Consider the following 26,846-nt stretch of genomic DNA (forward strand, 5'->3'; position numbering starts at 1 on the left):
TTAAAAATAATAAATTTGATTTTATTTAAACTTTTAAATAAATAAATTTTTATGAGTTTATAAAAATTTCGATTTTACAATTTTATACTATTTTACATTAGAAAATTAAATTTATATTTAAAAATTAAAAACAAGTTATTATTTATTTAAATAAAATTAATTAATATAATTAATTTTATAAATATAAAATTTTATAATATTATTTACTTCTTAGTATTTTTTAATTAATTTTATATTTAAATATATAAATTTTAAAATTTGCTAGGTATAAAATACTGTTAGGATTGACTTCAACAATAGAAGAGGGTTTGAATATTGTTGAGCTAATTTTGATTTTTCAATGCGATTTTAATCCTGTTATAGATTAAAATTTGTTTATATTCTTTGATAAATTGTCGCAAGCTCTTGAACGGTTTCAAGTGCAGAAATGTTTGCTAGATTTGAAGCGGTAATGCAAGACAGTAAGATAAAGTAAGGAAATAACACAAGAGTTTTATGAATGTTCGGAGATAAAACTCCTACGTAATGTCACCCCTTCTTCTATTTCCAGAAGGATTTCACTAAAAGGCTTTGGTTTGTATAGTTTATACATAAACCTAGTCAAAACCCATGACTTAACAACTACATGTTTTAAACTCATAGCTATCACTCTGTTGAATAGACAACGTTCTATTCAACTTACCATGCTAAATGTACTCTCAGATATTACAATGAATTAACTCTCAGTTAGCGTAAGTGAAATACAATATAACAGATGAGCTAGAGAGAGAGTAATTTGATCGAGAGTTGTGAAGTTTGTTATTCATATATGTTATCGTTCGTATGTTCGAAGGTTGTGGAACTTGTTGATTCACTAACTAGTTCGCCGTTGTACTCTACAACTCTTTTATATTGAAGTGTAGCAACAGTCGAAACTGATTCTTGGATACATGTCGATTTTTTAGTGGTTGTATGTGACAGTCTATTGTTAGCGCAACATAGCTGCGCTGAAGGAGCAAGACTGCTGTTGGCTACTATGTTGTTAGCGCTTTTTTAGACTGCTGCTAAATCAAGGCTACTGTCAGCGCTTTTTCAACTTTACTATTGAAGTAAGACGTCTGCTCGCGTCTTATGAGCTTTACCTACACATGGACTTTGCATATCTTAGTTTTATTCAATTATCAGCGCATCATCAAAACTATGTCCTATTGATTTTAGTTATCCTAAGCTCATTTTAATCCATTAAATAATTTTTCTTAGTTCAACTTAATTAATAAATTCCTATTTAATCTTAATTAAATAGTTTTCTATTTTACTTTATTTGACCTAGTCTAACAAAAAAAACTTAATTATATATATATAATAATAATAATATATAATTAATATTTTTTAAAACTAAACTCTTACCATTTTAAATAACTCTAAAATTAAAGAGTTTATAACTTGACAACGATTTTACATAAATTTTCGATGTTAACAGTTTTGTGCGAAGCTAAATTCCTTATAACTAAAATTTAATTAAGAAAAACAATTAAGTTAACTCAAGCACAAATATAAAATAATATTTTACTAAAAATTCTAATCAACTAAATTAACTCAGGCATTTATAATCTTTTATAATATACAGCTGTGTGTTAATATATAAAGTTCTAAAAACAATTATCATAATCAACATATTTATATTTAAAAAAGTTTTAACACTATTAGTTAGGGGTGGCCAAAAAATCCGATCCGAAAGATCCGATCCGTTGATGCGATCCGAAAAAATCCGTATCCGATGGATCGGATTCGGATATCGATCCGATCCGATCCGATATTTTTACCGGATTTCCGGATCGAATACGGATCGGGCAAAAAAAATTTCGGATATCCGAAGCCGATCCGGTCATTTTTAAAATTTATTAAATAAACAAACTCAAACAAAAATATAATTAAATAAATACAAACCCAACCAAAAATCTCTCTCTTCCTATATTTTCCTTCATGTTTCTTTTTACAAACCCAAATAAAAATATTATTAAACAATTACAAACTAAACAAAAATTTATCTCTTTCTTTCTTTTCTTTACAAACCCAAACAAAAATACAAAATCTCCATCTTTCTTATGTTTTTTACAATTTTCCTTTACAAACTCAAACAAAAATATGTCTCTTTCATTTGTTTTTCTTCTCATTTCCCTTTAGATATGTTCTAAAATCGTCATTATTCATAATTGAAATCCTTAATAGAAAAATTTCAATTTTCTAGCATATGAAAAAATTAAAATATGAAAAAAAATCGGATCAGCGGGTATCCGGCTGGCCGATCCGATCCGATCCGGTATTTTCGAATCGGATAGTGGTCGAATACCGGATCGGATACGGATCGCAATTTTTGAAAAAAATAAAAGCGGATATCCGATCCGAAATACCGGATCGTATCCGATCCGTAGGTTTGGCCACCCCTACTATTAGTGTCTACATAATATATATATATATATATTAATTAATTAATTTATTTATATATATATATTTATACAAATAGTAATCTAATTCAAAATATTCATATTTAAAAAAAAATCAACACCATTAGTGTCAACATAATTATGTGTTTAAAAAAGATTTTTAAAATATAACTATTAATTAAAAAGAAATTATAAAAAACACATTATGATTTAATTGTCACATTTAATTATTGATTTATATTTCATAGCAAAAAAATAATGTAAAAATAAAATTTAAAATTAATTTAAAAAAAAGTATTCAATCATATATATATATATCTTATTAATCTATTTTTTTAATTTAACAATTTCCAATAATGGACAAGTAAACTCACAAATTAATAATCTGTTTCGTTACTCAAATTAATCGGGTTGTCCATTGTGTACAAAAATACAATGATTTGAGAAAATCGTGTTTCTCTTCATATAGATTATAAGAAATTAATATAAAATTTTAAAATAATAAAAATGCAATGTCACGGGCTTATCAAACTTTATGTTGATTTTAAAATATAAAGTCCTATTAGTTTAGTTGGTTAAATTGTTGTACTTATATTTAGTTATATTTAGGGTGTGAAAAATAACCGATATTATAGGTATATTAAAAATACCGTATTGAAAATATCGATTTTTAAGGTATAATACTAATATTGATATTATTTGTACGATAAATGTATGAGATTTTCAAAATTTTAGTATATTGAAATATACCTAAAATACCGAAATAGTATTAATAAATTTATATATATATATATATATATATATATATTCTTATGAGGAAATAAATAAATTTAATATTAATTTAATTATAAAAGTATAATTTTTTAATATAAAATCATAATATAATTATAAGCATGAAATTTTGAAATACCCTAATTTTTAAAAATTAGTATTATTTTTAATAATATTAAAATAATATTTGGAATTTTTTTTATTCAGAATTAATTAAAAGAGTAATTAAAATCAAATTAGAATTAGTTATTGTGATAATTAAACTCTAATTATAAAAATTATTTGAAACTTCAAAAATAATTTGAGGTTAAAATATTGCATTTAATTAACCCAAATTAAGCCAAAGAAGGGGTTACAAATATTTAATTATAATTTAATCATGAATTATGTGTAATTTATGACTTAAAAATAATTAAATAAATATCTAAAATTCCCAAAAATACGAAAAATAAAAATATGAACATAATTTTTATTATGTTGATAGAAATATTTTTTGTGAAATTGTTTGTGAAGAAAAACGTGATAAAATGATTAAAAATTGATTTTAAATAACCCTTTTATAAACATTAAATCGGATAATCGCCAAAAATTTGTTAAATTTCTGCAGTAAGAATGTGGACCATCAGATGAGCACCCAGGCTTCATGCAACAGCCCAAACGCTCCCACACAACCAGCTACAACGAAGCCGCATACGCCCGCCCACACCAAAACTTTTAACAGGATGGACTAACCTCGTTAGTCAAAGACGCTGACCGTGCACGGAACGCAACGGAACCCTGTGTCTCGTTAGGTGAAACAACGTCGTTTCGGTCGTCTTCCTCGCCGATATCAGACACTCTCCGGATTCGCGCTCATCGTCGCTGCGTTTCTTCTAGAAGCCCTACACGATATTTCTCCACCTTATCCTCTAATTTCTTCACTAATGTATTCATCTTATCATTATCTACAATAACCTTATACCTAGGTTAGACACCTCGACCTAGAACTAGGCTGCCACAAATGGATAAGAATTAGGGATAGGATTGAAAATCGACGAATTTGATTTGAAGTGGCCTTCTCCCGACCGACCTAAGCGACTATAAACAGTCTCTAAGGGTTCCATTAAAGATATAGAACAACTACAACATAATACAACAAAAATCAAAACTTTGAATTTCCAGCCAAGAATAGTTTTTTTTTGAAAACTTTCTCCGACGATCCCAACTTCGATCTAGGCTTCTAGATAGCTTCCAACACACTTAAGGAGTGTTTTCCAGTTGTTGGTATGAATCCATAGCCTCTGTATATCGATTTATAATTTAAAGTTTGAATTTTTTTCAAAATCTTATTGCTTGATCAGTTTGATATGTTCTAAGGATTGTTCATGTTATTTCTTTGTATAGAATCAATCCCTATATCATGTATGAACTTTATGTTGAAAGAAATCAAATCAAATCAACCTGAATCAAATTTTTAAAAAAATTAAGCTTCAAAACTGGATTTTGTAAAATTTTGTGTTCTTGAGTTTAATTTGGATTTTTTTGATTCAAATAGTTACTAAACACGTTTGTAAACATGTTGGGATGAATTCCCAAAGACTATAACAATGTTTTGATCATGTTTGATTAAATTGTGTTTTTGATTTTTTTTGGATTTTGATTCAATCTTCAAAAATTATTTTAATGTTTGAATGATGTTCTTATTTTGGTTGTGTTCAACTATATTCATCATTTCAAAGCTAATGGAACAAAAGTTAAACATTGAAATGACCTAATTTAAAAAACCCCAAAATTTGACCTAAAAATGGTTTTTAGAAATTGATCTTTGTAAAGATCTAATAATCGTGATTTATGTTAGGGCTTTTATTCTCCGTGATCATCTGAACTAACTATAGCTTACGGATCTTGATTCCATGATCTAGATCAAAAGTTATAGCACCTGCAACTTTAACCAAAACAAGAACACCTCGGTCCTCTTGATCCCAGGCAAAGGACCGAAGTTCTTAGCCTAAGACCGAGAACAGGGATCGATGATCTTAGTCCAAGACTAAGGATCCCAACCGAGAAAATCGAGCTCGGGTCCGAGACTAAGGACCAATGTTCTTGAATCTAAGACCGATGTTCTTGAGTAGGGACTGAAGATTCTGACCGAGAGATCTTAGCCTAAGACCGAGACATAGGACCGAGCCCTCCCCTTAGCCTAAGACCGATTTTTCAAACCTATGACCGATGAACTCGACAGAGTTTTTCAGCTTAGGACCGAGCCCTCCTTTTAGCCTAGGACCGATGTTTCTAACCTTAGGATCGAGCCCTCCTCTTAGTCTAAGACCAATGTTTATAACCCTAGGACTGAGCCCTAACTTGTCCTAGGACCGGTAGACTTAAGCCTAACCCTAGACCTAAGACCGAGCATTCTCTTGACCTAGGACCCTAACCTAAGACTTAGGACCCTAACTAAGTATCCCGAGTCCGGGACTGAGCTTCCCAAGCCCGACTAAGCCCAAATCGATCTAAATGGACCCAAACCATAGGATTCTGATCCTAAGGCCTGTTTGGTTCCACTTTTCAAAACCCAAAATTATTTTTATAATTTTGGGAACTCCACTCCATTTTTAAATGGTTTCCTGAGGTTAGAAAATAAAATATTTCTAGGATGTCTCCCCAAAACAAATATTTTCAGCTAAGGTCCTATTTAAATTTATTTTTATATTTTAATACTTTCCTCTAATATTTCTAGGTTTCGTTAACTTAATACCAGTGCAACAGGTAGACACCCTCTTTTAATAATTTTGTACAATTATTTACACAATCTAAACTTATCCTTGTTTAGGACCCTTGGAATACTCAAATGGAATAAAATGTTATAAATAAATCTTTAAAATAGCTAGAAGCTTTTTGGAACCGTCCTTTAACGGGTGTGGAGGACATAAAGCGAAAGCCTTTCTCGAGCGTAACCAAAATCCGAACCCTTTATAGAAACTCTAATATAAATACGTTTATACATGTATCATTTTATTGATTTTTATAAAATTACTTGGCGACTCTGATTTCAAATAAATAATTTTTTAAAATTAGTTATGTTTAATTAATTTAACCCGAATTTTAGCCAAATTATTATTTGGCCCCAAAATTATAAAAATTTGAACAAAATTAATTACTTTTACATAATTAATTTTAAAAGCTCTTAGAAATCATTTAAAAAAATCTTTTAAAATAAGTCTAACACGTAAACCAAGGTATAAACGCATCGAATCTCGAGCCACCCCGCAATGTAGTCCCCTGTATTGCCCGACGTCATTTACAATACGTGGTAAGCTACGAATGGGGAGCATATTCTTGGGGGCTTACAACTTTCTTGGCGACTCTGTTGGGGATTATCGCAACATGTATTTTGATTCTCTTAACAAAAATTATGACTATTTATGAATTTTTATTTATAACATTCCACCCTTATAATAGTCCACTTCACGGGTCTATCACCCGAACATGTATTTAAGTTTTACCCTGTACCTAGGCTCTATCCTAATAATTACCGGAAACCAAATGGGTATATCACCCGAGATTACGTAAAGGTGTATCAGATAAGAATTTTGTACTCCTATCAATTACGTGAAGACTGATAATACCGGTCTATGACCAAAAGAAATTGCGTGAGGAAAAACTAGGAATCCGGAGTGGATCCCCCCTTTCGGCTTTGATACATCCCTCGAGATGCGACCTTAACGATGGTGGGGAGAGATTCCAACCCCAAATCTCGACAGAAACCTTAACATACAAAACATGGTTACTTTACCTAACCGTTGTTCGACGTGCCCGAACAATAGAGTCTCGACAAGTTAGCCTAATACATGCTTATTTATTATACATGCATACATCTGTAATAGATATACTAAACCTCTCTAAGTATATTTGCTTTATAAAAATCAAACGATTGGTCTGTCAAATTTGATTATAAACTCGTAGAATGACCTTGTTAGAAAACGAGGATCTATTAATGTGGACCCACCACTTCCACGATTCAAAGTGGTACTACCATGCCTATGGGCTCAACTCTTCTCTTGACTACACTCATTTTCAGCTCCATCATAACTTCATGATAGAGATACATCGCAAGTGGGATCTGGTGCACCGAGCCTTCATGTTGGGAGATCGCTAGATTTTCCCAACTATTGAAGAATTTAGAGCTATTATGATGATTGACAACAAAAACATCATAAGGCTTAAACCACACACAAAATCCATAACTCTTAAGAAACTCATCCAAGAAGAGTTCAGTTATATGAGAACCACAATAGACAAGATTCTTGCTAGAACTTACTTGGATCTTCCTCACTAGATTAAAATGGCAACCCAAATTGAGGAAATTCCACTAAATTTTGGCACTTCTTTGCTTACCATGACAATCATGATAGCTCATTTCCTTCTCTCTCCCTTGAGCAATCACCCTCCATCCTCGAAAATCTTGGAAGTGACCTATCATCTTAGGGCTGCAAATAAGGTTCCCACCAGAATCATTCTAGCTGAGACATTGCTGAGTCTAAACAAATCATATTATTCCTACTATCTCAATAAAAGAGGAGCTCCTATCATCCTATATGTGTGGCTTCTAGAGAAAATGGAGCGCATACCTCCTCCACTTCTAGGCAAGGTAATGAATGCCACCCTCTAGAATTGACGCCTTAGGAATGCTAAGCCATAACTACCCATTTACGACAACGATACCATTCGAGAGGTTCTACCATGGTATTGTATCAAGAAAATGGTCTATCTGATGAATGACCAACCCATAATTATGCTTATAGCCCTTGAATGGATCACTTCGTACTACACCAATGAACTATTTAAATAGTTCGGACGAGACTGCATGCCTCCCTATCATGATTGTGTACTGTCCATAGACAGACCAATTGAACACAACGACTTCTCCAACTATTTGGAACTTTGGAACGATTCTGTTAAGATGGGCATCCCAAAAGACAAGAAGGACTACCTGGACCAGATCATGGATGAATTCCACCGTTAGTAAGTAGAAGAAGAAAGTGAAGGCTCTGTCACCTCCACCTTCTGTAGCCAAACTCACTCCGCCTGAAGAGGAGATATAGTTTTATCACTTTTTGTATAACGGGAAATGCAATAGTGTAATCAGCAAACCAAGAACTCCGTAAATTTTGAACCTTATCAGGATTCTTTTACAAAGCAAATATATAAAACCTTACAAGACCTATATTTATAGGTCTTATTTGCATATGCATTTGCTTTTGTTGTTACAATAACAATATTTCATCTCTTCTTCTATCATAGTTATCCACGATGTCCATGCTGATAGACATCGAACTGGTCCCTTAGACAAAGCACTTCTATGCCAATCGATGGTGCTTTGGCCGATGACTTTCGATGTTTCCAGCGCTTCCAGATGCTTATATGCACACAAGACTTAGAATACTAGCCTGACTCTATGTCTGTGTTGGTTTTTATGATGCTTAGGACCTTCAAACTAGACCCAATCCTTTTTTCTAACCGAGAAAACTTAGCCCCGAGTTAATCTTTTCTCGCACCCGGTTCCTTTAGACATCCTTATGATTATTTTATGATTATTTTATTATTTCTTTTATTAGCCTCTTTGGCTATAATTTGTACCCAAGAAGGATCTATCGCCTGTTTAGGACCGAAAGAGGGAGTTGCTGCTGGCCAAGGATTGATGATGACTACACATGGAAACCGAAGACCGACACTTACTACACTTGGCGACCGAGGACTGCTGCTGTTGGTGACCGAAGACCGACGTTTTTTACACTTGGCGACTGAGGACTGCTGTTGCTAGCGACCAAAGACCGGCGTTTACTACGCCTAGCGACTGAGGAATGTTGCTGCTGACCAAAGACCGACACTTACTGCACTTGGCGACCGGGGATTACTACTACTGGCCGAAGACCGACGTTTGCTGCACCTGGCGACTGACGTTTGCTGCATTCGACCGAGCTGGATCCAATTCTTGACTGAGGGCTAAGTCCTTGACCGTAGAGGCTTAATGATAACCCATTGTTTTCTATTTTATTTAGACTTAAGTTTGTTTGTTTGACCTTTTTATTTGCTTAGTTAAGAGTTTGTGGATTGCTATGATTTTTATTTTTTATCCTAGGTTATGATATATTTTAAAATTAAACCCTTAACCAAATTAGAACCTAGCCCAAACTTAGACTTATGATTTTTCTTAGACTTAGGACTTTTTTTTTCTCTAGAACTACATTTTTTTTTATAAAAAACTCAAAAAAATAAAAATTTAGATCCTTTATATAATTCACTAAAATTCCTAAAAATTAATCTAGACTTAGGCCAATTAAATTTTGATTAATAATTTGCTTAGCTTTGGTTTTTAAGATAACTTTATGTGTGGATTATTTGCTTAGATTTTTCTTGTTTTTTTTCTTTAAGTTTTTGTCTTTGTTTATTCTTCCTTTTCTTTTTATCTAATGCAAACCCTTTGAATATTAAATGGAAAAATCTAAATTGTACAGCATAAGGATTTTAAAAGAAAGGCCAAAATTTATTAATAGAGACCTTAGGAGGTTATGAGACATAGCGTCTAAAAAATACTTTTCCACACGTAACCAAACTCCGAACTCACTCTATTAATTTTCTAATTTTTAAAATTAGGTGGAGACTCTCTAGTAGTGAGGTTAATTAATATTGAAAAAGTTAATTTAGGCCTATGACATACTTCCCATTAAAAAACTCCCAATTAAAAAACTCCCAATCTCTTCCAAATTCAAAGGAATGGTAAGTTATGGAGTTGTCTACAAAGTCTCGTTTTATAAACTTAAAATTTTCAAACCTTAAAATTAATTCCCCTTCCATTTTCAAAATAAATTTTTAAAGAGCGTCCCAGATTTTTCAAACTCGTCGATCAAAAAATATTTTATTTAAAAAATCGATCACATTTACAAACTGTGACTCCAAATATGCATTTCTTCAGGTTAATTCGTAACTAATATTTCCTGATTCGTTGCAGGAATTTCTCGAGGTTTCAGACATGTCCTTTTCAATCCTTTTATTTGATGATCATGTCATCGACATATACTTCCACTTCCTTGTGGATCATGTCATGAAGAATTATGGTGGTTTCCCTTTGATAGGCGGCTCCCGTATTCTTAAGACTTCAGGCATGACACGATAATAGAAGGTTCATACTTATTTTATGAACACAGTCTTTTCCTTATTTTATGGGGCCATCAGAATTTGGTTGTATCCTAAAAATCCGTTCATGTATGATAACAACTCATGTTTGAAAGCGTGGTTGACCAATATGTCGACGTGTGGTAGCGAGAAGTGATCTTTAAGACTGGCCTTATTCAAATCCTGATAATCTACACACACATGTATCTTCCAGTCTTTCTTCGGAATGGGAACTATGTTAGCTATCCAAGAAGAATATTTTACTACCTCGAGAAATCCAATGTCGAGTTGCTTTTAGACTTCTTCTTGGATTTTGGTCACGACTTCCTCTTTCATCCGTCTGAGCTTTTTCTTAATTGGCTTAACGTCTAGATATAAATGAATGTGATGTCGTGTGAACTTTGGATCAATGTCTGGAATATCCTTGTATGACCAGACGAAGACGAAGATGTCTTTGTTGGATTTAATAGCTCAATTAACTATAGACGCTCTTGTGCGTTTAAACTTTGGTCGATTAGTACGATCTGAGGATCGTCGACCGTGTTTAAATTAATTTTGATTGTATTTTCCACTAAGGAGATAATATTTTCCTTAGTTTCTAAGAAGTGTTTGGTTTCTAAGTTTAAGTCAGAGTAAAAGAAAATATCATTTTTACTCATAGATTCAAAGTCAACTTATTGTGTTACATCGAAGGGTTTATTACATGTAAGAAAAGATGAGCTAACAAGACCATTGTTCCTAGATTTATTACAATGTACAATATTTGACATCTCTCTATACATGAGAGGAGAAAGAGTTCTATTTTCATGGATCTTAGTATCGACAGATGAAAGTGAATTGATTTCTTAAAAACTGGAAGAGCTGGCTTTTTGAGCTGGATCAACTGTCTTGGGAATCTGAGCCAAATACTCTAGGGCGTCGTGCTAATAGTTTTTTTTTCCTAATGACAAAATAGAAGGGTTAGGATTATGAGGACAATTTGAAAAAATTTCGAGACATGAAAAACTTCTATATAAATCTGGGTTGGTAAATGGTTAGGGGAAGTTAAAGTATAGGGTTTTTTGTCCTTAGTAGATGAACTATCCATTTATGGTTGGTGGAACAACTATGCATTGTTTGGATATTCTTCCTTTGCAGATTTCTTCGAATCCTATAGGAACATATCCTGGACTGTGGCGATCCATGTTGCAACTTGGTTGCGGGAATGATGACATATCATTGTCGAGCAACCAGATGTATAGAATCAGAGGTGAACCTCTTCTACTCACGATAGAGGTTAAGAACGAGTCGTTCAAACCATTAGCGTTTCAGCCAAAATGATACTTGAGGGTTTTTGTTTCCCCCACGCATGTGGTATGCTACCTCTAGAATTTTAAAGGATGATTTGTCATCCGCTAAATCCATGAAGAAATAGGCCAACAAGACTTTCATTGTCATTAGGAAGGATCCCATAGTTAGGGGACCTCTCCATTCCTGATTTCCATTTTTGTCCATTTCTAGAAGTCAATAACATTCTTTTTGAGGATTGTCTCGGATGTTGTCTTAGTATATATGTATTCCTCTTACAAGAACTTCCACAAACCTTCCACAAAGACATTGATTCTACACGTGGTTTCAAATGTAGAACGTTCCTATTATCTATCATTAGGATAACTTTGAATTCTTCTATGGTTGGGCACATGTGCCTTTCTCCTATATAGTAAACCCATCCCGAATGGCTCCACATCCTTTGCATTTGCATCATGAAATGTGGTTTATTTAAAATTTTATAAACCTCATGATGGGGGTTAGTCCATAAATCCCATAGTTCCACTCGTTTTCATGGAAACTCTCGATCCATGGGATCAACTCGATATCCTTTAGCATGGACATCGTTTGTGATCGGAAATTCAAAGCATTTACAAAATGTTTTTATTTTGAAAAGGGAACATATTTGAGATGTTCATTTAGACTATAAATGCATACACATAATACATATATAGTAGTCACATAAGGGTTGTAGTGACGAGGTTTTGGTTGTCTAGGCACGACAAAAAACCGACTTGGTGATAGTATCAATGATTTTTGTGCTAAGAGAAATTATAAGAGAGTATCATTTGGCGATAGTTGAGGGGGTAAAACTAATGCTATAAACCAGAATATCAACTAAATTGGGAATTTCCCCCCACATCCACAATACATACGTCCTATCGGACGACTCATTGCCAAAGGGTGGGGTCGATCCTTTGCATTCTAGGTTTTCCTCTCGCAACATCACTCGTTTGGTAACAAGTTGTCATTCCTCATTGACAATCTTTGCACATAGGTGTGGAAGTACCAATCACAGTCATGTACTTCTTTGCAAGTAACGCTAGGGTGATGTACCTTTTACATATAAATGCATTTAATAGGATAAAACATTTGCGTCTCTTAGTTGTTATACCTTTCGAGACAAGCCTATTAAGCTGAAAACGTGATACAAACGTTTTAAAAGCCAAGTTTATGTTTTTAAATAATCCCTGACAGCATTTGAAATTAAATAGATATAATTAATTTGGGTTCAATTTTAAATAATGCAGGAATTTGTAGTAATAAAATTAAAATTTAATTTTTTAGAAAATTTGTTGTTTAAATTATTTAAAAATATTATTTATTTGAAACATAGTTGCTAATTGATTTTTTGAAAATCAACAAAAATGGCATACGTTTACAAACATATTAGTTAGAGCTTCTCTTAATTTGTAGTTTGGTGATACTTGGAAAAAGACTTTCACGCTTCATCCTCCGTACCCGTTTTGAAAACGACCTCTACATATAAATTTAGCTTTTGAAAATCGGTTGTATAACGTTTTATTTTTACCGATATTCTTCTGGTCCTAGGCATGCATATGTTTGTATTTTATTTAAAAGTTGTAAAAACAATTATTTAATTGTTGGTACCTGTTTTTAGGAAAATACCTGAAGAATGCCAGTTTAAAAGGCATTAGGGTTTAAAAATAAATAATAAACAGGCCTTTCCCAAAATATTTTTTTTTAAAATATTCCAAAAATATTTTGAAATCATTTTCTAATTTTTCGAGAATTTTAGAAAATGGTTTGAGATTCCAAAATTCCAAAATAATTTTGGAATATGAAATGAGAACCAAACAGGCCTTAGGACTAGTGTCATAGGTCCTAAGTTCATTTTATCGGTCGGGGTGCTAAGGACTCTCAGTCCTGGGCTATAATTCTCGATAGGATGTCAAAATTCTCGTTTGGACCTCTCGGTCCTAGGGGAAGTCATCGATCATGGGTTCTAGAAGTATTGGTTAGGTACTAGACTCCTTGGTCCTAGGTCTGACTTATCGGTCAGATGTAAAAATCCTCAGTCGTATTGAAGAATATCGGCCGGACATCTCGGTCCTCGATGAAGACAATAGTTGGACCTCTCGGTCCTAGCTAAAAAGCCTTGATCGGAACTGTCGGTCCTAGCTAAGTATTATCGATCGGACCTCTCAGTCCTAACCGAAGATCCTCAGACCTGTCGGTCCTCAAGAACATCAAAATTGTAGGTTTATAATTTTGATGGAGGCTTTGATTCTTTGATTTAAGAGCCCAGGTAGCTTCACAAAGCTCCGAGAAACATTTAGAACATCATCCCAAAGTATCAATCGATCTAGGTCATGATCAATTTGTTAAAAATAGTTTGTAGCTAAAAACCGAGTTTTGGTTTTAAAGTAGTTTTGAAGTGTAAAGAGCTAGCGAATAGCTTCCTTATACTCCATATACTTGATTAGTACCAAAACAAGAATAATAGTTGTTTATTTTGACAAATTCAAGAACTCAAAAGTTTTAATTATTTTGAAAATTTTGATTTTGATCAAATAATCAGGATGGATTAAACATGATCCAAATAGTTGCCCAACATTGTTACAAACATATTTGGATGCTTTTAGGCAGCTATTATTAAGGATTAGCCCAAGAACAACAATCCCAATTTTTTGATTTTTAAAATTCAAATTTGGGTTTTTCAGTTTAAGGTTGATTGATTGATTCTAACATACACAAAAAGCTTAGAAATGATATTAGGATTGATTTCCAATCCTAAAATTCAATAACCAGACAACATACAAGCTTATGAAAACAAAATATAAAAAATTCAAATTCAAACTGGACGTATGAATTAAAGGGTGATTGGAAGAATATCAAGGATTGGAGAACCCTCCTTAGACCTTAGTGAAGATTTTGGTATGCCTGGATCCAAGATTTAGAGCTTATATAAAAATTTCGAAAAAATAGAAGCTTTGAGCTTTAATGGAGGATTTTAGAAATTCTTTGATTTGAGGCTTGAGATGTTCTCATTTTCCTTCAGAAGTGTTGAAGGAGGCTATTTATAGTCTTCCTGAGTTGGTGGAGGTTTCAAGTGGATCGAATCAGACAAAAGCCATTAATGGCATTTTGGCTTTTCTTCATCTAACTTGCTGATATAGGTCAAGTTTATGATCCTATATGTAGGGGAAATAATCACCGTGGTAGGGTGATCATTTCACCTTTTGAATAGAGTCAATCTTCCCGGAAACAACGAAATTCCATCTTTGAAAAATTAATGATGGATGCGGATGGTTATCCATCCCGCGTCGCGATGGAGACGATGATCGGAGGACGAAACAACGTCGTTTCGGGTGAGAACGCTAACACAGAGCATTCTGTTGGCGTTCCGTCAACGTTACGACCATTCCATCGCGTTCTGGTTGACAAAGCTAACATCTACGTTAGTCGATCGCCTGCTTCGCATATGCGCGCTTCATTGGCTGTAGAGGGCTACACGGTTGCGTTTAAGGCGTTGAATGAAGATTTAGTCCATCCGATGGACGCGGTTTCGGATGTACAGGATTTTGGCCACACCCTATTGAGATTTTATTTTAAAACTTTAAGGGTTTGTTTGAAATTGATTTTTCTTTTACCCTTTTGATTTTAATTTTTTTTAAATACACAAAATATTAAGATAAATATGACAAATATTTTGCCAAATTATTATTATTATTATTATTATTATTTTATATTTTAGAGTTAGATAAATATTTTTTGGGGATAAAATTGGTACCTTATTCATCCTAAATTATTTATTTTAATCATGTAATTTTTTTAAAATTATTTTAAGATAAATGAGTACAATATTTATTTCAAATAATATATTTTTTTTGTTTGAGCCATTTTCCTTAATTTATTAGATTTTATTTATCAAAATAATTAATCTAATTAATTTTTTTAATTAGGTTTTGACTGTGTTAAATATTTTGATTTTATTTATTCAAAAATAAATCAAAATAATTATTTTAATTTTATAAATTGGATTTGTAGATTTTTATTTCTTACTCTAATAATTTTAAATATTAAAATTAAAATATAAATATAAATGTCACACTAAAATGACCATATACATGAAGTAAAGACCATATAGGAACTATTACCAAGGATATAGAGACTATAATCACTCACATTAACCATAAATCATAGATAATCTTGATAAGATAAACTCACATAAAAAGTAAAAACTAATGAGTCAAGATTCGATCCATTTCATGGTTGTCTTCTTTTATACTCTTATAATTATCTGGAAAGTGATCAACACAAACATCCATTATTCACATCTCATAGCTATGGCCGATGTTCCCTAAATTCCTTGAAACTTTAGTTTGTTAAGATGATTGTTTCATTAATAAAATAAAAATAAAAATATGAGAAAATAAATTCACACCAAATTCAAATATAAATTAACGGTGAAATTTAATCCAAAAATATAATTAAACGGTTAATTAACATTAATACATTGCATAACAAATAAAAAAGGTTGAATACTTCGAACATGTTTCTTGCTTTGCAAAGATTAATCAAATAATTATAATTTTGATGTGAAACATCACTTTATATTATAATTTAAAAAGATATATCTTTAATTTAAAATTAATAATCAAAAGATCACATGTTAAAAAAATTATTTAATAAATATGCAATTAAATTAATAAATATTATATGTTCAAATAAATAAAATATAAAAACAAATCACATAATTGAATAATTAAAGTAAACGATAAAAAAAATATAAATAAAAAATATCCAAATTTGATTTTAAAATTTTTCAAAATCGGATTTTTTTTCTTGAGTTATAACTCAAGAATAGTCACCCAAAAACCTGCCTAACATATTTTTAAGGATGTTAGGAGTATGTTCAAATCAATTCACATCAACCCTATCAGGTTGGATCAAAAACCAAAATTTTAATAAAAATTTTCGTTCTTGAGTTGGTTAAAACGAACAGTTAGTATTCATATTTTGTTTTTTTTCCATAACATGTATAAGGACGTTGTTGGTAAACTCTTTACACCCAATAAAACCTTTAAAATAAAAATCCTAATTTTTACTCAAGAACTGTTTGAATCAAATGAGACATCATCTCGATCGAATGATGTATCGGGATGATGTTATAGATTATCCTTGGGACCAGACGAAGCTCCCCATACCCTTAGATTGAAGAATAAAGGTTAAAAAAAAATCATCAAACCTGCAATTTGATGTTCTTGATGATCGACCAAGAGATCTCGGTCCGACCGAAGAATTCCACACCCGACCGAGGAACCCTCGCATCCGATCGAGGAATCCTGCACTTGACAGAGGAATTCTTGCATCTAACTGAGAAATTCCGCACATGACCAAGGAATCCTCGAATCCGACCAAGAATTTCCCGCACCTAACTGATGAATACTAGCCTCGATCGAGAATCCTCCACACTCGACCGGGAGTCCAATGCTCCCGACTGAGGGTCAACACCCGTGACTGAGGGACTGACACCCACGACCAAGTGGACTAGCCCAAACCATTTAAAACTAGAAGTTCCAAACCATTTTCTAAAAACCCAAAAAGTAGAAAACAATTTCAAAATATTTTTTAAAATATTTTCATAAAAAAATATTTTGATAAGGACTATTTGAATTTATTTTTAAATCCTAATGCCTTAAACTAATACTTTATAGGTACATTTCTCAATAATCATCCACATATATCGAATGTACTAGCATTTAAATAATATTCTACAATTCTAAATGCAAGAAAAACATGTGCATGTTTAGGACTTAAAGAATAATTGTCAAATAAAACATAATAAATTAATTTTCCAAAAGTCAAGATTTTATAAAGTAGAGATCTCTCTTTAACGGGTACACTAGTAGAAAATTGAGTTTTAGGGAGAACAAACACCCTCAGAGAAAGACCTTATGCCTTCGCTGATAGTGTTCACCGAGAGAGATAAATGCTCTCGTAGAGTCTCGGTGATATAATTGTCGGTGAAAAAAAAGTGTTTGCGAGGGCATAAAAGACTCTCGGAGATAATTAAATTTTTTAAAGAGAATAGAGCCACTGCTCTCTGTGATATTTAGAGCCTTTAAAAAAAATTTGAAACCCTAAAAGCTTCAATTTGGGCAGAAGTAGAAAGCTCCAATTCCAATCCAAAGAGAAATCTGAACTAAACTTGCAACCATGACTAATATCAAACCCTCTATTTGTAAATCCATAAACATTTCAGATAAAACCATAGCATCATTAATAAATCAAAGCAAATAATTCATTTGTTAAACCAACAATCAATCTTCTAACAAACACACACCAAACTATGAAATAGAAAAAGAAAAGAGATTTGGACTGTTTTACCTCTCTGAATCAATATAATCTTCAAACCCTAAAATAGCCATTTCCCAAATCAAATCATCTCCATTGATTCGTCTTCTTCTCTCTCCGACACTTATCACTCACCCTTCACCAAACAAACAACTAACAACTTTATCAAATAAATCAATCAATCAAACAAATATCATTGAATTAGATCTATTCAATAACTAAATAGATCTATTCAATAACTGAGTAGATCTATTCAACAACCGAGTAGATATAGTTGGAGAAGAGCAAATCCACGGCCGATGAAGGAGAAGATAGTGAGGAGATCCACGGCCGATGAAAGAGAAGAGAGATTAGAGATCGGATGTGAAGAGGAGATCCATGGCCGGTGAAGGAGAAGAGAGATTAGAGATCGGATGTTAGAGAAGAGGAGATCCATGGCCGGTGAAGGAGAAGAGAGATCATAGATTGATCGATTGTTGGAGAAGAGGAGATCCAAGGCCGTCGGTGAAGGAGAAGAGAGAGAGGAGATCGATTGGACGTTGAAGAAGATGAGATTGAGGGTTTGATTTTGAGTTGTAATGGAATGAAGAGAGGGAGAGGAGATGGAGGGTTTGATTATACTGTAATGAAATGAGGATAGGGAGAGAGAAGATTGAGGACGTTGGAGAGAGAATTTGTTTAATGAAATGAGGAGAGGGAGAAGAAAGGAAGAGAGAGAATAAAAGACGACAGAGGAAGAAAGAGGAATGCAAAAAAAAGAAAACAAATAATAACTTTACCAAGGACACTCATTTGCCCTCTGAAATAATAATATTTTTGCCGAGAGCAACACTTTGTTCTTTGTAAAATAAATCTCACCAAGAGCATTTTTTCGCTCTCGGAGATCTTTCTCGGTAATTATACTTTTTTACTAGTGGTACGAATGTGTTGGGTCAAAGTATTTTGACTAAAATAAACTAAAGAATAAACTTATTCTATGCCGACCTTATTTTGATGATTTGTGATTAAAACTTAGTTGTGAATAAAGCTAAGTTGTCTATTTATTTTTGTGCAGGTGCATAAGACTATGCTAATTAAAACGTGGTCTAAGTAGGATAATTAGACGTCAATCGTAGTTAGACATGGTAGTCTAACTCCTTTAGACGAAGTCTAAAGGGAAATATAGTTAAATGTGGTAGTCTAACTCCTTTAGACGAGGTCTAAAGGGATGCATAGTTAGACGTGGTAGTCTACTCTATTAGACGAGGTCTAAAGGGAAACGTAGTTAGACGTGATAGTCTAACTCCTTTAGACGATTCGTTTAAAGGGAAACGTAGTAAGACGAGGTCGTCTAACTCCTTTAGACGAGATCTAAAGAGATGCGTAGTTAAACGAGGTCGTCTAACTCATTTAGACGAGGTCTAAAGGGATACGTAGGTAGACGAGGACGTCTAACTTCTTTAGACAAGGTCTAAAGGGAAATGTAGTTAGACGAGGACGTTTAACTCCTTTAGACGAGGTCTAAAGGGATATGTAGTTAGACGAGGACGTTTAACTCCTTTAGACGAGGTCTAAAGGGAAACATAGTTAGACAAGGACGTCTAACTCCTTTAGACGAGGTCTAAAGGAATGCGTAGTTAGACGAGGTCATCTAAATCTTTTAGACTAGGTCTAAAGGGATGCATAGTTAGACGAGGACGTCTAATCCTTTAGACGAGGTCTAACGGAGCACGTCTAATGCCTTTCTTTAGCAGCCATCTGAAGAAAGCATACGTCTAACCACGATCATCTAACTGTCTACTACTTTTGCTCCACTCTCTTCTGTGTAGTCTGACAAGCCAACTTATTGTATCAAATGAACGAACGCCACATACGCAAATATCCTTCCAACTGCTTGTTTGGTATAAGACAATATTAGAGGATATTCGATGCTACCAGTTCGGTATGACCACAATCCATTTGCTTAGAGTCTGCTGTATTCTAGTACTATGGACGGCCTTCCAACGGACACTTGCCACGTGTCCACGAAGAAGATTCGACCGTTGGTATCCTTCTACTATAAAAAGATGTTCAAGGACAACGGGCGAATTTCTCGATCTATTTGTTACTGAATTCACAAGCTTACTCTTGCTCTTACTAATTTCTATCTTCATTCAAGCTCAAGAGAAAAAATCAAATACTGTCTATCTATGAGAATATTATTGAGAATATTGTAAGTTAAATAGAGGTTGTTCTATTCAACAGAGAGTTAGCTAGCTCAATAAGTTGTATTTGATTTAAAGTATTTAGTGGATATCCTTCTGGTTGTGAAAGAAGGGGTTACATTGGAGTTTTATCTCCGAACATCCATAAAACACCCTATGTTCTTTACTTTACGCCATTTACCATTCAGTTGTTCAAAGCTTCAAATCCGACGAACACTTCCGCACTTGAACAAACCGAAGTTAAAATTTCTCGAATTTTTGAGTTTTTTCGGGATAAGAGATTTTCAAGGGTTATAACTTTCTAAAGACTCTATTGGGGATTCAATTGTTTAACTCAAAAACATAAAAACTTGGCTATTGAAAAACGTTTTTATTACGTTGTCAAGTTAATAAGCACATCTAAAAAGGTATATCACCTAGCAGATCTATAGACTTTTATCCTAATAAATGTCTGGATCTATAAAAGGGTATACAACCCTAATTACTTTTAGAAGTACACGATATAATATCGGTACTTCTACAAATTATGTGCAAAGATCGTCGATGAGGAATAACTTGTTACAAACTGAGCGATGTTGTGAGAGTTTGACATAGAATACTAGGGATCGACCATTCTCTTTGGCAACGAGTCGTCCAATATGACGTAGGCATTGTGGAGATGAGAGAAAATTCCCAATTGAGTTGATACTTCACGGTTTATGGCGGTGTTAACCCCCCTCCACTATCGGTGAGTGATACTCTCTTATGATTCACCACATCACTAAAATGCTGGTTACTTTATCCAAACTGGTTGTTTGACGTGCCTAAATAACTAAACCTCATCACTAGACCATCACGTGACTATTATTTATGTATTATTTGTACGCATCTATAGACAAATGAACATATGTGAGTATGTCTCCTTTTTAAAACAAAAACACTTTTAAAAATTGTTTTATACGTTCAATCACAAACAATGTCTTTGTTGGACGATGCTACTTTAATCCCTTGGATCGACAACTATGAAAATGGACGGAATCATAGGATTTACGGGCTAAGCGTTATCATGAGGTTCATAAATTTCAAAATAAATAAGAACTTCATGATGCAAATGCAAAGAAGATGGAGTCGTGGCTCTAGAACCTTTTTCATGGGAGACAGGTATATGTGTCACACCATAAAAGAATTCAGAGCTATCTTAATGATCGACAACAAGAATATTCTACATCTTAAACATTTGTAGAATCAATGTCCTTAAGAAAGTTGCTGCAACAAGAATTCGGATATACTAAAACAACATAAAAAAATATCCTGAGAAAAGCTACCATTGACTTCCACAAATGGACCAAATGGAACTCAAAAACGGAGAAATCCCTCTAACCCTAGGATCTTCATTGATGACAGTAACCATACTACTAGCTCATTTCTTCCTAGCCCCGTCATGTAACAAATCATCCTTTAAAATCTTAGAGGTAGCCTATCATCTGCATAAAGGAAACAAAGACCCATCAGGTCTCATCCTAGCAAAAATACTTATGGGATTAAATGAGTCATTTTTAATCCCTCACTATGAACAAAACATGCTCACCTCTAATATTTTATATTTGGCTTCTCAATAAACTCGAACGCCTCCCACCGACGGTTCCAGGTGACTCTATGGATCCCACACTCAAATATCGAAGGATGAAAATAGCCATACTCAGTCTCCTATATAAAACGATGACTATGTTAGAGAATTGCTTCCATGTACCTATCAATTTCCTGTACCCTATAAAAAAATGACATGCATGATGAATGGCGAACCAATAATTTCACTCATAAATTTGGAATGAGTCACTCCTCACCATCTCGACATTTTCAAACAATTTATAATCTTATTAATTTTATGCAATTTATGTTGAAGATGTTTTTCCACTCATGAACTTTTTCAATATTTTCATTTGGACATAGCAAAGAACAAAATTGTCCATCAATTATCTCTGAGCTATTTTGACCCTAAATTTTAATTTTTTAAATATTTTATAATTAAACCGAGATTAACACATTGAAATTAAATATTTAAAAAAAAATTATAGTTATAGATAATGACGAGTTAGTTGATATATGTGAAAAAATATCTAACAAAATATTTTATTTATTTATTTAAAGAATATATGTGAATGTTCTTATATTATTTAAACGACCTGGGTTTGAATAACATAATACTAACATATTTATGTTTAATTGTTTTTATTTTTTATTTCAACTTAATTGTTAAGTTATAATATATAATAGTTATTCATTTATAATAAATCAACAGGGCATACCTTTCATTTTAATAGTTTATTATTAATATATATTTTTTTATTATGATCTTATTATTTGTTAATACCTTAATTTCTAATAATTATTAAATTGTAATAATTGATAAATTTAAATAATGTAACATTATTTTAATTTAATATTAAAATTAATCATATAATTATTTAAATAATATGATAATATGTTGGTCAATCTAGAGACCTATTTTTGTAAGTTAGAATTGTATTATGCGATAAAAATTTAATATATTTTTATTACATTAAATTTTTGAATTCATTTTATGCATCTTATTAAAATTAATGTATTAGGTACTAATGAATTTGGTGAGTTATTGTATATTTTGTGATGCATTTTTCAATTTTTGATTATTAATAGTTAAGTTTTAACAATTATAATTTCCAATAAAAAATCAACTGTTTTCGTATAATTTTTGTTAGTATATGGATGGAATAGTTTTACAATATTTACCTTTGAATTAAAATTTTTAAATTAAACATTATTAATAAAATGAATTTTGAAAATGTTCAACTAACATCTTTCTTTTTCAACATTATTGATTAAAGGAAACCATTGACAGTTAATTAACTCACTAACTTTTACAATATTATATACCCAATTAAAATTGAGCACACACCTTTTAATAAACATTTCAATTTATTTCATCCACACAACCCGAATGAGTACCACTTAGATAATAATGGTTTATTAAAGACATGTATATTAAGACTAATTAATGTCACCATTTTGGACACAAAGCTTAATAACCTTTCGGTTAACATAACTAGAGTGTTTTGAATTATTAATGTTGCCCTACATTTGTCACGCCCCATATATATGTTGACCTCAATGTCAAAGCGAATGTCGAATCCTATGCCAAGGTGGTTGTCGAGACAATTAATGCCCCGTAATAAATGATCGACAAGCAGCAATTTGGCCGAAATTTATGTTCATATATACAAAACCCTCACGTACTCTCATATTTAATTTACCTCTATATCATAAATCTACATATCTTGATCTAGATCTATTTTTATCCTTTTTGGGTAGCTAGATAACATAGTAGCTCGAATAGTGAATAAGTACTACTTAAAAGATGAAGTTAATTTCATGACTTAATTATGTATGAATGGTGAAAAAAAAATCAATGGTTGAAATTGTTCCAAGTCGCCATCTTAAAAGTATGGACCCTAAGTAACTAGAGAACTCCAAATGATGAGTCAATTCAAGTGGAAACCCACAGCACAGGGCAAAGATAAGATAAGTACAATGTCTTGTGGGTATGCATGTTTGCTTGCTTGTTTAGACAATGATTTTACATTTTCTTTAAGGACTGGGGCCATCGTCTTTACATGAACCTGGCCCAACCTGTCGTCGTCATTGCTAAACCAAGAATTGTATCTATTTGCTGATAATTCATGTCTTGAACAATACCAAATTCAAATCTAGACGATGATTAAGCCATGAGCTTGAAAACCATTGGAGTTTTAGGTTTAGATTATGGTAGTCTTCCCTCGAGCTAATCCGGTGATGGATTGTCCACGATATTGATGGTTTTATTTTCGTTGAGAAATTTTTTGTTTTTTTGTTTTGTTTTTTTCTTATGTCTTCTGGGGGATTTTATTTTGATCATAAATTAAAGGAAAAAAGGTATATTTTTTGTAAAACATAATAATAAGTGGAATGGTCCTAAAGAGGTTGGACATCATATTGTGCAAACGTTTTGATTTTGAGAACCAAAAAAATCTTCTATATAATGAATATTGTTCTTGTTAATTAGATGTGTTTAATGACTTCAACAAAAATGAATATATTTTTTGAGAGGTTAAAGAAGTATGTAGAATGAAAAAAAATATTAAAAAATAGAACAAAAGGCAATAAAGATACCAATGAGAGGTTGGTAAGGTGGATATTGTTTAAAAAATATAGGCCAAAATTCCCGCATTCCTTGATATTTTATTAAATAATTAATTTTAAATTAAAACAATTGGTACCAATAAAAAAAAAATACACGTCGAGATATAACCACGGTATTAACTTGGTAAATTCATGGAAAGATTTTAACCACGGTAAACTATTGACTAAAATGCGGAAGGTTTTTAACCTACCTAAAGTGTTTTTTATTTTATTTTTAGCACAATTTCCTATAACTTAGTATCTACTTAGTTTTTTTTTGTTTGTTTTTTTAAGAAGGGGTAAACCCTTATTTTTACCCCCCCAAAGTATCTTAATCGATTTTTTTATATTTTAATTTCATGAATTAAAATTTTGAAATAGATGGTTATCATTTAACTAAAAAAATTCAGAAAGACATCCTAAAACTCCTTGAAAAACACGATATTGTAGTTTCTAAATTATCCGTGCAACGGTTTAAAGAACATCAATTTGAGTTTAACGAAAATGTTATTAAATAAAATTCCAACAATTCAAAATAAAATGACAAGACAAAAATAAATACGCACTGCACGATCTTGACTGTTCTCGTCCCAAGCAACGCACAAGAGCACGCCACAATTCGTCCATCCCAGCCACCCGAGCTATCTCTGTGATCCAATACACATAGATCAAGCCACGCAACACAATCTCAACAATTCGCGCTAGAAGTCGATCCAATGCACGATAGCGTGTCACGCCATAGTCCGGGCAATTTTAAAATGAAACGGTAAGAAGCAGTGATAAGATGGACGGTTGAGATTAAAGTATTCTCAGTGGCGTTAATTTTGTTGGACAACTAATTTTACTGATGCATGAACTTGAATTTGAACAAGGTAATTGTAATTTTAAGATTGAGTTTTTTTTTAAAGTTTAGAGGGAGAAAAAAATAATGATTGGTGATGATTTTTGAGGAAGTGATAATTATTTTTTGTAAAATGATTTAAAAGGTATTGATATATATGAATAAAATAAAAAATAATAATTTAAAATAATAGATATTTTAGTATTTTGGTTAATGAAATGAGTGAGTGATTTGATCGTGGAGAGGTGATTGATTGAAAAATTAATTTTGGTTGGATTTTTAAAAAACCCAAGGAGAACCAGACCTATGATTAATTTGAATAAAGGGTGAATTTGAATTTGAACAAGGTATATAATTAAAATTTTATGTAGTCTTAAATTGAAGGGTTGACATTATTTATCACTTAAGTGAGACCAGATTCACCATACATCTTGTTGCATGACCTGCAATATTTTTTTTATGTTTATAGAAAATTGAAGAAAATCCAATAGATTGTGATAGAAAACCTAGCTAGAATGGAGAAATATTGATTGTCTTTCTTTTCATGGTCTATCCATTCAAGAGAGTGGGGTGGAGAAAACCCTAGCTAGCTAGTCTGCTAGTTAGTTGCCTTGAGAAGCAAGTTTTAATGTTGGAGGGCATTCTTCATAGATTTTCTGGTTGATTGTTCTATGTCACATCAACTTTCAATAGAAAAAACTTAAAAGTCAAAGAAAAAATTAAACTGGCCATGCTATAATATTATAACTACGATTTAAAGAAGAAGAAGGCATTAATTGATCCGATCACATCACATGCATGTGAAGAAGATGGCGATGGTGAAAATTAATTATGCAGTTGCTGGGACCATTTCGTAGGTTTAATAGATATTGGTCTGTCCAATTAATCAAGATCATGAAGAAGATTAAAATAGCTCCTAAAGTATCTCAGATCTGCCAAATCACCACATAAAAGAAAACAATATGATCTTTTAGTCATGTTATTTTTACCCACATTTATTCCGGAGTATGTTAGAATGATTTCTTTACATCAAAACATTTTTAGAAGAACTTTGATTTATTAGATTAGACTAGAGCCGAAAAAGAGCCGAGAGCTGAGCAGAGCCTGATAGTGGCCTACTCGAGCTCCGGCTCGGAAAATATTAAATAGCTCGAACTCAAGCTCGATCGATCGAGTACTTAAATTAATACTCGAATTCGAACTCGAGCTCGATCGAGTACTTAAATTAATACTTGAAATCGAATATAAAAATAGTGCTCGATGAAGACTGATAAAAAGATTGAGGAGGAAGAAGAGTGGAGACTACATAGACGGCATTTAGATACATAGGCGGCATTTAGACTGAAGAGAAAAATGAAACTGGAAAGAAGTAAATTGAAATGAAATTAGATTAAAGTTTTGTTATTTAAATTTTTTAATAATATTATATAATATAAATTTAAAATTTAAAAATATAATATATATTTTCGGTTATATATCTACTCAAACTCGACTCGATTATATAACGAGTCGAGCTCGAGAATGCTCGTGCTCGAGTTTCATCGAGTTTGAGTCGAGCGTTGACATGGATATTCACGAGTAGCTCAGGAGCTATTTGTTCATTTTCAACCCTAGATTAAACATATTATCACTTAAGGCTGTGTTATTTAAAAAATAATAATTAGTGGCGATTTT

This window comes from Impatiens glandulifera, chromosome 7, assembly GCF_907164915.1.
Source record: "Impatiens glandulifera chromosome 7, dImpGla2.1, whole genome shotgun sequence".
Lineage (NCBI taxonomy): Eukaryota > Viridiplantae > Streptophyta > Magnoliopsida > Ericales > Balsaminaceae > Impatiens > Impatiens glandulifera.